We start from the raw sequence: 9792 nt of genomic DNA, 5'->3' as shown, positions 1-9792 counted from the left end.
TCACAGCCCCTGGCTGCGCTCAGCTCACAGATTTTCAATTAGGAGCTACAGGCCATTTGGGGAAATGAACGTTATCAATAAATATTTGTAAATGATTAGCTTTACCTGAGGAACTCTGGACGTTTTCCATACGCTCAGTCCATCTCATAGTGTGTTGCGAACATAAACCTCAGAGTTAACTCCTTGCCTGTGGGAGGAATTGCCTTCTATCCATTCCCATTTGCGTGGCCCCATTTGCGTGGCCATCTTCCCCAGAATTGCGCTCCTGGCTTGGTATTGCTGGCTTTTTCTCTGTTTTGACCTTGCTCCTGTCACTTTTGCCAACAGTTTTTGCTGGAGAATAGAAAGAGAACAAGCTTTACATTGAAACCATAATTTGGTTGTTTTCAAGGATGATCCCTGAGGCTAAGCTCTGGACCCAAAAGCCTTTCCAGTGGCCTGAATTGGATGCACAGTTTTAGAAACAGTCTGTGGTCTTCAAAGAAGTGAAATCGGAGCTGAACTTGGTATTTCACTGAAGACAAATCAAGTATTTCTCACAGGCCCTGGAAAGGGAGCAGATGATGAGTTCGAGTCCTGACACCCTCCCCGCCTGCTGGCGTCAGTTTAGGTCGCACAAGCCGCCTCAGTGATACTCAGGGCAGCATGCTGAGCACCCAAGCAAATGCACGAGCCTTACCTGCTGGGCCTCGGGGAGCTGGCCGGGATCCGGTGTGTGTCTGTGGGCGTGGGCATCTGTGTTTATGTGGGGCGTGTGCACCTGCTGGTCTCATGCATCTGCAGGGCGTGTGCCTCTGCAGGTCTTATGCATCTGTGAGGTGTGTGCATATGTGTGGGATGTATGCATCCGTGGGGCATGCAAGTGAGAAACACAGACAAGGGACCGGCTGTGGCTCAGCGTGCCTCGTTTCTGGGGCCGATCAGGCGTGAACCCTGATGCAGCAGGTGCGCCTGCGCGGTGCTCTCTGGGGGCTGGCTGGCTTTGGGAGCATCAGGAGAGTAATTGTAGGCTGTGTAAAAATTATAAGAGCATTAAAATCATATTTGTAACAGAAAAAACTACCCCATACCCCAACCTAGCCTTTAGAATGAGCTGCAAAGGAAGCGGGGGTGGGGGTGTTGGGAGAGGGGTGGGAGGGGGAATTTCTGGGAGGGGGCTACTGGGAAGGCCTGTCATCCCCACTGAGGCTGGCATGTTGACTTCTCTCTCAAAGGCAGTTTGCTGTCTCCAGCCTCCAGGATTTCTGCCACCAATACAACCGCTGAGCAGTGAGGAGACAGCATTGGTTTAGTGGGGTGCCCTCAGGATGAGTCTCAAGGGTGGCAGACACTGCTGAGTCTAGAGACCAAGAGGGGTCATCAGGGTGAGGCCAGGGCCCGCACTGTTGCTGGCACACAGGGTCCCAGCCGCGGACTCCGTAGGAGGTCCAGCGAGGCTCCTGCCACCGTCTCACCCCCACCGGCCGGCACCAACACGGGGGCCACTTCCCCACAGTCCACAGTCAGCTCTGCCCACTCATCCCTTGTGGTGCCGTTTTATGAGCTGAGAATCAGCGCTGTTTCCTGTTTCACCGCACACATTGCTCAGTCACATCACACTGTTTTATTGTAAATGTCACGTGTGTCAGGTTCCTGCTCGCGCTGCAGGAACAGTCATGTCACCAGTGGGCAAGCTGGGCACACTGGGAACTGCTGAGCGCTTTCCCTTTCCACGCACAGAAACCCTGTAACACCCCAGGGGGAGAGCTGGCAGGAGAGTGCGCGCACTAGCGGCCCGCTGGTTAGCTCTGCTCATGAACAGAACCAACCTAAAAGTAAGGGCACATTACAGCACACCTCCCGCGTGTAGAGCAAGCCCATCAAACAAAAGAGGTCTGTACCAGGGACATTTAATGATGGAAATGTGCAAAAATATGTGTTAAATCCTCCTATAACATTCCTGACTTAATTCAATAGATGATGGATGGAGAGATGGACGGATGGTGCTGGGGTTCTTGTCCCAGCATCAAGAAGGGTTCAGGAATCTGGAAAAGGCTGTGCTCAGATGACATAGGAATCCAGAGACTAATAAAGAGTCCGGAGACGAGATATAATTTTGAAAGGCATTGGGGGTCAGAGGACCTTCAGCTAAAGGAACTGAAGACTACCTCCTTGTCTAGGACCCTTGCGTTTATTAACACAATTTGTCCTAAGGCCAAGTGGAGATAATACACTTCAAAGGGTAAGGTTTCAAAGGGTACAGAAGCATTGTCACAATGGGGGAATTAGCCTACGACTGTTCAGGTGTTTGGCCAGTAGGAGGCAATAACATGTAGATTAAGATGCCTTTTAGCTGCCTGGCAGCCACAATCCATTTCCTATTCAGGTTTGGGGAAATGCCTTTAGCCATTCCCAACAGGTGACTACATGTGTGACCCAACCCTATTGAGTCCCCAAGTCTCATCAACCTTTTGATGAAACTCTTGAAATTATGACATGCTGGAATTGTTTCCCGGCAGGATGGATGGATGGGTGGGTGATAGATGGATAGGTGGATGGCTAATGAATAGAGAGATAATAGGTGTATATATGGTGATGGGTGGATTGATGATGGGTGGATGAGTAGAAGATAAGGGATGGATGGATGGTGGATGCATAGATGGAGGATGTATGGATAGATAGATACATACATAGATGATAGATAGATAGATAGATAGATAGATAGATAGATAGATAGATAGATGGATGCTGTCTTCCACACGATACAAGGTGCCCAGGGTCCTTCCACCCTTTATCCCCCCAGGCCCTTCCTCTATCAGTTAAGTTTGCATCTGACTGCAAATAACATAAACCCCATCTAATACCTTAAGTAGAGGCCTATTTCCCTTGTAACCCAGGCTTAGGTAGTTGCTGGGGATGACTCAGTTGCCCATCCACACCACCAGAGGCATTCACGTGTTGGCTTGTCCTCATGCTGCCCCCTCACGACCACAGGGTGGCTACTGCAGTCCCGGACATGTCCTCCACGCTCCACTCGAAAAGAGCAAGAAGAGCAGAGGGCATGAGGCCTGAAATCAGCTCTCCATCTCTTTATCAGAAAAGCGAACCTTTGTCAGGATCCCCGCCAGAGGCCCGCTCTGCCACCCTGGGAGCCAAGCCGATGAATGGATAGGGTGCTGATTTTTGACGAGCAAGGGCTTCACAGTCAGAGGCCGAAGCTTAAATCCCAGCGCAGACACTCACAATTTGTGCCTCGTGCTCTCCGAACCTTAAATCCAGGGCTTGTGCAATGGGGCTCGGGGCACTGCCTCGCTGGGCTTCCCTAACGGAGCCCCCAGCACACCAGCCACCCCCGGGAAGCTCCCTCCACCCACGATGCCTGTCCCTGGCTCTTCCCAGGACAGCTCACTCATGTCTTCAAAACGCATCCCTCCTGAAGAGAGGCCACCAGCCGTGTACGAGCAGAGCAACCATGGACCTGCCATCCAGCAGCCTTGGGAAAGCTGCAGCGAAGCCAGGCAGAGGTGCCACACCAGGCTAGGCCAACTGATGCTCTCTGTACCAGCAGCTTCCACTGTGACTAGCTGACAGTGAGTGTGGCAGGCGTGGGGGATAGACTAGGGCAGTGGTCGGCAAACCGCGGCTCGCGAGCCACATGCGGTTCTTTGGCCCCTCGAGTGTGGCTCTTTCACAAAATACCGACTTCTGCGCATGGGCCACGAAGTTTCAATCAAACTGTACTTGCACGCCCGCACGTGGTATTTTGTGGAAGAGCCACACTCAAGGGGCCAAAGAGCCACATGTGGCTCGCGAGCCACGGTTTGCTGACCACGGGACTAGGGGATCGTGCATCTGGAAATCTGGGGTGAGCCTCAGTGTACAAAAGGGGTAAGGAAAGAGTCGCAGGTAGATTAGGTTTATTAACATGGGTGTGGCATCAAGGAACCCACACACTGAGCTCTGACACCAAGTGAAAGCAGATAGAAGCAGGCAGTTGGTTCGTGCTGGCTCTGAGCATGCTGGCAAAGTCCATGCAGGTGGGAATCACACATGTCCCTCCCTCCAAGTTACAATTAGGCCATCACCTTCCAGCTGATCCCAGCTACTCATACTCTCACTCACGTCTGTAGGAGATTCTTAGCGGGTTTGGTGTCCACAGCAGAGGGATCCTTGGGACCCACTGCTAGCGAGTCACAGCTATACTGTGAGCCCTGCATGGGAGTGGATTACGCTGCAGAGGGTGTCAGCGGAGCACTAATCCTGCATTCCCGAGAGTGCTCCTCACCTCAGCTGTCACCATCATAGCTAGGGAGCCAGCCCAAAACCGTGGGCATCGCCCACGTCCAGCAAATGTGTGACAACGGGCTGAGACGGTGTCACATGTGCAGAAACATCCTCAGCACTTTAAAGAAGTTGGAGAAGACAGGGGTAAGCTAGTTGACCAAAGAACTCTGCTGTCTTCTACGTCTCCCCTTCCGGTGTTTCAGTAGTGATTACTGACAGGGTGCTGCATGGCTTTTGCACAGTACATCTCTGTTCACCTTGATGATTGATGATATGGGGCACTGCAGACGGAGGTGAGGAGAACTTGAAAAGAAAGGGGTATTATGGTAAATGTGCTGGATGCCTTGCAAATGTGAGAGGATAAATTGAAATTTGACAGGTCTAATGAGTTTTTGAAAACTGTTAGCCAGGCTTGTCCAAAGAGTTCTCTCCCTATTTAAGGTTTTCTAAATGAGAAACTCAGATTGCAGGAGCTGTTTTGGTCCTAGAATGAATAAACAGCCAAAGCAGATGGCATGTTTCCATGTATTAAACTTACATTGTATCTTGCTTCATACAATGTAACCATGGCATCTAGAGCACTTGGGCCAAAACTTAGATACTTTGTAACCATCACTAGGCTCAGCTGTCAAAAAGGAAGTGAATTCCAGATGTTTGCATTTAACTTTTTATGTACTGTTGGGGTCTTGAAAGTTTTCACATAAGCCTAAAATTAAAATTTGAGGTTAATAGTTATATTTTTGAAATTGTCCTTGGTTCAAATAATTTATAGGCCAGTTGTTGTTACCATCTTGAACTTGATTCCAGAGCTGAAGTCTTCGTGTAGGATTTGAATCTGCACTCTTAATAACACTGTTGTGGGCCCAGAGCCACATGCAGGTATTAGAACCCAGAAGGGCCTGGCTGGCATGGTTCAGTGGTTGAGCATCGACCTATGATCCAGGAGGTCACGCTTCGATTACCAGTCAGGGCACATGCCTGGGTTGCGACCTCGATCCCCAGCGTGGGGTATGCAGAAGGCAGCCGATCAATGATTCTCTCTTATCCTTGATGTTTATCTCTTTCTCCCTCTCCCTTCCTCTCTGAAATATATATATTTTTAAAGAACCCAGAAGGTTTGCTGTTAGGGGCAACCCATTCGCACACTTGAATTGTGCAAGTAACCTTGAGTCTTAGTACAGAGACCAAAGAGTTCCTCTGATCTCACTGTCAATTGGTCTAAATACTATTTGCCTCCGTGTATTTACTTCCCAGGGAAGGATCCCATTCATCAGTGGAGACCCATATTTACTTTGCATTTAAATACTACCATTATGGAACATTATGTATTTGAATGTAAGGAAAATGCTACATGCTCTGCAATATACTTTTCTTCCCATGCAGATCATATCAGGTTATTTTTTGCAATGTGTGTGTGTGTGTGTGTGTGTGTGTGTGTATACATATATATATATACACTGTATATGTAAAATATTTTATTTTCGTTGCCTATAAATATTCTTAAATGTAATACAAATAAATAAAAAACCAAGTTACTCAATATTTAAACTGACAATAATTTGAGAAATAATTATAAATTCTAAGTTGTGGGGTTTTGTTTGTTGTTTGTGTGTTTATTTGTTGCCCATATCAAAAATATAACAGAGATGTTTTGTTAAACTGTTAGGATTCTTCCAGACCTCAATTTAATCTTTGCCATTGTTTCATATTGACTTGAATGCTGGAATCATTGATTCTGACATTTTTATCTGTCATCGTCCACATTAGCAGTTTGTACAGATGTCTCCCCTTTTTACCTGAAACTGGTACTCATTCTGTTACCTTTGTGTTAAAAAAAAAAAAAAAAGATTTAAGGATTTCCACCTGAGCAGCAGTTTTCAATGTGTGAGTTGCAACCATTTATGGGTCATGAAATCAATTCAGTGGCTCCAAACTACCTTTTCGTAGAAAATAGACTAGAAAATGTAAGACTGCACAGCACTTTGAAACAGTGAGTCCCGCTTTATATCCATCTACTAATGTGTGTGGGGACAGAATTTCCATGTGAGGTGGTCAGGTCAAAAGTGTGAAACCACTGTGGTATAGCCTATATATAGGATATATATTCTATACTATAGAGAGAGGTCCTTTCCTTTGTTTCTCTCCGTTTCCTTCCTTCCTTCCTTCTTTCCTTCCTTCCTTCCTTCCTTCCTTCCTTCCTTCCTTCCTCATCCCTTCCTGCCTTCCTTCTTCCCTCCATCCCTCCATCCCCCCAGCCCTTCCTTTCTTCCTTCCTCCTTTCTTTGAGTCATTAGGTTACTTAATAAAGATTAAAGGCTGAGAGTACATGTGCACTCCGTTGCTTACTGGTGCGATTGTGGGCAAGGTACTCCACCATCATGCTCAGTTTCCTCACCTGGAACGCGGGCATGACCAGCACCTGCTTCATGGCTCCTTGAGAACTCCGGGAGGTCCCGTGGAGGGGCGTGCTGCTGGGGGGCGTCGGGGGGGGGGGCGCTGCCAGGGGGGGGGGGGGCGCTGCCATGCAGTGAGGTGGGTGCAGTGAGGTAAACACCATGGAACTGGAATTCAGCTCTTGTGTGAGCTTCTGCTACGATGTTTATGAAGTTGCTTGTCTCATTGTTATTACTTTGACCATTTCTACATCCCTTAATTGTACATTATTCTCTCAACATTTTATGCTTTGGGTTTGGCTCCTAAACAAAGATGTATATCCTTTCTTATTAGAATTGTTTATACATAATTAAGATTGTCTGCAGTTCTGGATACAGGAACCTTATCAGAGATTACAATGAGTGATTCCTATTTGAATTTAAACATGTTGAAATAAACCTAGTGAGGTTTTCAGTGAAGAGAACTGTCACCAAACGCGTGCATTACTGGGGTAATGGGGAGGGGCTGTAGCATTGGTTTTGGATTATGAATATACATGGGGAAAGGTAATAGCTACTTGGTAACAAAATGGTGAAACACAGCCATTTTTAAGGTGAGACCATTAAGAAATAAGTACTAGGATCTTTTCCTGCGGTCTTGAAAGATTATTTATGAATCATACAGAAAGTTAACAAGAAGGTCTGGCTATCCCCCAAAAATGGAAGGACAAGATGTACCTGTCCAACCAGCACTGGTGCAAGATTCAGAAGTAAATGGCAGATTGTAAGAAAGCTGAAATAAAAGAAGTTGTTATTGACAACAGTTCTGTCTTGCAAAAGTGTTTGGACTTTAAGTAGATAGAAACCATCAGAACCTTAATTTGGGGGCTTTAACTAAACTAGATACTGGAAGACTGCACATAATACTAACAAGCGAGGATTCTGTCCTAATAAATTATATCTTTCCAGACATGTAGAGGGTTGTAGCATAACTCAGTGACCAAAGAATTATAAACCCAAAACTCAAAAGGAGCTATAAACTTGATTAATTGCCTCAACTATACAAGCCATAGCCCCGAACTAAACAATTGTCTGAACAAATACACACTTTTTATATTTCTGAGGATCCAGGAGAAACACTGGCTTTTTGTGAATTATGAAAGGATGTGTGTGCTGATTGCCTTTGCAAATGGAAATCTCTACCCAAGGCTTTCTTTTCTTTGGTGCTGTAAATCTAGCCCAACCGTGAAAAAGTCACCTACGCCATCTAAAAATCTATCTTCCACAGAACGGGCACAATCAGTTGCTGAGAACAATATATAATGAGCTTTGTAAACATTCACATCCTCTGCATTAGAGAAATAAGGGCAGAACCCAAACCCCTATTGTAAAGGGTTTTTTGTTTGTTTGTTTGTTTGTTTTTAAATATATTTTTATTGACTTCAGAGAGGAAGGGAGAGGGAGAGGGCAACCCAGGCACGTGCCCTTGACCAGAATCGAACCCGGGATCCTTCAGTCCCCAGGCCCATGCTCTGTCCACTGAGCCAAACCAGCTAGGGCAGGTGCAATTTATTTTATATCCAGAAGCTCGTGGGCATGGCCCCATCGCCCAGCAATGGTGCATCTTCCTGGGCAGTGGGACTCGCTGTGGAGCATGGCAGGGAATTGGGGGAGGCTTCAGACAGGAGGGAACACAATGATGGGTATTTAAACCAGGATTTCTAACACTGTCACATGGTTTTTTACATATAAACTCTGACGTGTGGGATAGAAAGGTCCAGGGCCTTCCATGTGAACATCTGAATAAGGGCCCAGATTCGCGACGCCTCTCCAGAGCGTGGGAGCCCATGTGATCCTCAGGTCCATTTTCTCCTTTTGATTTTCTGTCATGAAACATAACACAGAAAATAAAGCACAACAAAAACCATGCAGTCACCTTCATATTGTGGCGAGATTGGCTAACGCTGATATAATGATGGCATTAAATGTATTTCTCACAATTGCCATTGCCTAATTCACCTTCTCAGAATGACATTGATGGAAAATTCCGTTCAGATGGATGACTTTTTATACGGAATCAATTTGGTTCCTAAGGAAAAGAAATGAAAGCCGACAGCTGGATGGAGCAGGAGAGCGTTTCCAATAGCGTCACTATTTAGAAAACGTTTCTTTCTACTGCTCCCATTCCTATTATTAAGAAAAATTTCTGTACAGAGATGTGTTCCTTGGTGAGTCGTGGCGACTGTATATTTCATAGGAGAAACCGCCGTGACGTGTCAGACGCATTCACAGTGCGTGTGAGCCGAGCAGTCACCACCTGGCTGCCCTCACCCGGGTGGTCACTGCTCCTGGCACAGGGTCCAGCGCCCACCAGCGCTCTGCTATCCTGGCTGCTCTCCGTCCTCTGCGCTCCAGCCCCTTACCTGCCACCCACGGAGGGAACCTGCCGACACCCCACCAGAGCTGCCCTGAGACGCGAAGGTGGGGATCCCAAGCGAAGGTACCACGGTTTCATCCATCCTGGGTGTTTCTTGCTGGAGGTGTCACCTTGCACAGTTAGGGTCTTCACGGTTCCCACCAAATGACATGATTAAGTGGTTAATTGTCTAGCTGTTTTGACTGAAAACAAATGTGGATGATTGGGCGTGCACATTTTAACCCAACGTGTGAGTGAGGCCCCGTGAACACCTGCATGCAAGTGCTTGGGAAGGCGGGCCAGACCAGGTCCCCAGCGGTCCCCGGTGTCCCCAGCATCCCTGCGCCTCCAACCTCCAGGAGGCCAGGCCCAGGTACAGATTTGCACGTGATTCTTGCATGAGATGGGGACAGAGGAGGCCTTTCCTTTGCAGAGACGCTGAGAGGGAAGGATCTAAGGCAGCCGGTCAGAGGCTGAAGCCAGACCGTCCTTTGCCGGAGCTCTGGGGACACAGAGAGTTCAAAGGTGCCTGCCGTCCTGGAGGGACGAGGAATCAGCACTGTGGAGAGCGGCTATAGCAGCCGTGGGCAAACTACGGCCCACGGGCCAGATCCAGCTCATTTGAAATGAATAAAACTAAAAAAAAAAAAAAGACCGTACCCTTTTATGTAATGACTAGAGGCTGAGTGCACGAAAATTCGTGCACTTGGGGGGTCCCTCAGCCTGGCCTGAGCCCCCTCG

This window comes from Myotis davidii, unplaced genomic scaffold (assembly GCF_000327345.1).
Source record: "Myotis davidii unplaced genomic scaffold, ASM32734v1 scaffold96, whole genome shotgun sequence".
Classification (NCBI taxonomy): domain Eukaryota; kingdom Metazoa; phylum Chordata; class Mammalia; order Chiroptera; family Vespertilionidae; genus Myotis; species Myotis davidii.
The sequence above is the reverse complement of the archived record's forward strand: the minus strand, read 5'-3'. Positions refer to the sequence as shown.